Source organism: Morus notabilis, unplaced genomic scaffold (assembly GCF_000414095.1).
Source record: "Morus notabilis unplaced genomic scaffold, ASM41409v2 Scaffold74, whole genome shotgun sequence".
NCBI classification, from domain to species: domain Eukaryota; kingdom Viridiplantae; phylum Streptophyta; class Magnoliopsida; order Rosales; family Moraceae; genus Morus; species Morus notabilis.
Genome location: NW_010359622.1, coordinates 714038 through 716760, shown reverse-complemented (window position 1 = coordinate 716760; position 2723 = coordinate 714038).

Sequence of the window (2723 nt, the reverse complement as noted above, 5' to 3'; positions counted from 1 at the left end):
CTGAATGTCTTATTTTATTTACTTATTTATTTATGTATTCCCTCGTACATTTATTATAACGTTTATTTCAAATTATATCCTACTAGGCCTTTCGCTCACGTTTTATGTTTTAAATGTACTAAACCCCTCCCAGGAGATTCTAGGAGCGGTGCACAATAGCTGGATATTTGCTACAGAGCAGCTGAGTTGTGCTGCTGCTGGAATAAAGTGAGGATCGCGGACATCCTCTTGAACAAATGTAAGGAATTTGAGAAATTCTGTAAACTTATATAATATTTGGATTTACTAGACTGTGGTTGATGTCTGTTGTAATGATTAATTACATGTTCATGTATGTACGATACTGTATGTCCTGTGGGGTGGAGCCCTGTGTGTCAAAGGCTTCGAGATTCTATAATTTATTTATATTTTAATGCAGTTAAGTGTGGGGCCTGGTCTGGGAATCTGCTTTATTAATCCCTAATCGAGCTCCACGTCACCCACCCCGTTTGGGGGGCGTGACAAAGGTGGTATCAGAGCCCTAGGTCGAGAAACCCCAGGATTGTACATACATGTGTGACATATGAAATCCACTGAATAGTCTAGTTTTATTTCAGTTGAAGGAAATGGCGCCTTGCCGTGGGCCTGCTAATCAACCGGCACAACAGAATCAAGGATTTCTGGATGCCATGTATGCTGCCTTTCAAGGCATGGCCACAAGAGCTCGAAACGAGCGGCCGGTTGAGGATAGGAAGCAAGGGTACTTCCAGGAATTTAGGCGTGCGCCTATCCCCTCGTTTAATAGTGAGGGAGGACCCCAGGAGGCAGAGTTCTGGTTAGACTCCATAGTCAAGCATTTGAGTACTATGGCAGTTCCAGATGAATATTGGGTGGAGTTTGCGGTGTACAAGATGGAGGGCTTAGCGAACACTTGGTGGAAACAGGTCAAGAGGAGAATGGATGTCGCAGGGTTGACCTGGGAGCAATTTGAGACACTGTTCAATGAACAGTAGTTCCCTCAGAGTTACTGGGAAGAAAAAGCGCTAGAATTCATGTCTCTGCTGCAAGGTGATATGTCTGTAAGGAATATGAGGCCAAGTTCAATGACCTATCCCAATTTGCACCATCACTAGTGGAGTCTGAACACATGAGGTGCCTTAAGTTTGAGAAGGGCCTCAAGAACTCTGTGAGGAGATCCTTGGTGGCTCTGAGACTTCGAAACTTCCGGGATTTGGTAGCTGCTGCTACACGGGTGGAACAGGATAACTTGGCCTATCACCAAACTAAAGAAGTAACGGGTCAAGTCTCTGTCTCTGGTAGACCTTCTGTTTCGGGTGGACCACAACGGAGTGGTAGAAGAAATCGCAACCAGGGACAAATGGCTGGGGAAATGACAAGCGGTGGCAGTAGTTCGTCCGGAAGTGATAGAAATGCTCCATACGGGCCCAGGTGTCACCATTGTGGGCAGGTGGGTCATATTAGGAGGAATTGTCCTAATCGACCGCCGGCTCAACAAGCCCAAAGTGAGGCTTCATACAGTCAAGAAGGGCCACCACCGTACATGCCACCATATCAGCCACAACAGATGCAATACCCTCCTGTGCCGACCTATCAACCACCTCTGCTTACACAATTCTGGCCTCAAGCGCCGAGACCGGTGCAACCACCTGGTGTTCACTAATGCAATAACATAATTCACACCAAGAACACAAAACTAACAATCTAGATCACGAAACAAAAATACAAAACAAACACAGATACCTCATGGTGAGGAGTGAGGAGTGCCGGGAGGAATGGCCAGAGTAAGGAGGTTACCTTCACGGTAAGGAGTTATCTGACTTTGTCAGAGTTAGTGGGTTGCTTTTGGTACCGGAGAGACGGCGGAAGCACGGAAAAGTGGCCGGCGGCCGGAGAACTGGTGGATTCCGACGATGTTACCGGCAAAAGGCAAGGTTTTGTTTTGTTTTGTTTTGTTTTTCTTTTTTTTTTTTGGTTTTGGGGGGATTTCGGTCGTTTGCAGGGGAAGGGGACGAAGGAGAAGGAGAAGGAAGTTACTGGGTTGCTTTTGGGACCAGAGAGACGGTGAAAGCGTGGACAAGTGGCCTAGGGTCGGAGAACCGGTGGATTCTGATGATGTTTGCGACAACAAGGTTTTTTTTTTTTTTTTTTTGGTTCTGGGGGGCGTTCGGTCGTTTGAAGGAGAATGGGACAAAAGAAAAGCAAGTTTTGGGAGGATTTTTTACTTTTTTATTTTAAAAATATTTTCACATTTGTCTTCTCAGATCCCCTTTTCTAAAGGCTTTTTTTGTTTACAAAATTGGGAGTAATTTTGTAATTTAACTTAAAAATTGAAAATAAATAAATTTTTTTTTTTTTTTTATAAAGGGTCTACTAATTAAGTGGTGTGTCTTTTGGATGTGATTGGCTTAAAAAATCTGACACACACTGAGGGATTGTTTTTTTAGAGTGTAGTTTTTGAGTTATAACTTGAGTTGAAGTTGTAACTTGAATAAAGTTGAGTAAAGTTGAATAAAGTTAGAACTTAAAAGAACGTGAACTTAAATAAAGTTGTAACTTGAGTTTAAACTTTTTCTGAATTTTGTTGCAAAAGAACAACCCCTGAATTTCTCTGTAACACTTAAGAATAATAAAGGTAAAAAGAGAAAACCTGCACAGCAAGAGGTAGAAGGATACTTCTGCAAGTCCTTAGCTCCTTCAATATGCGTTTTGATGCCTTTATTATA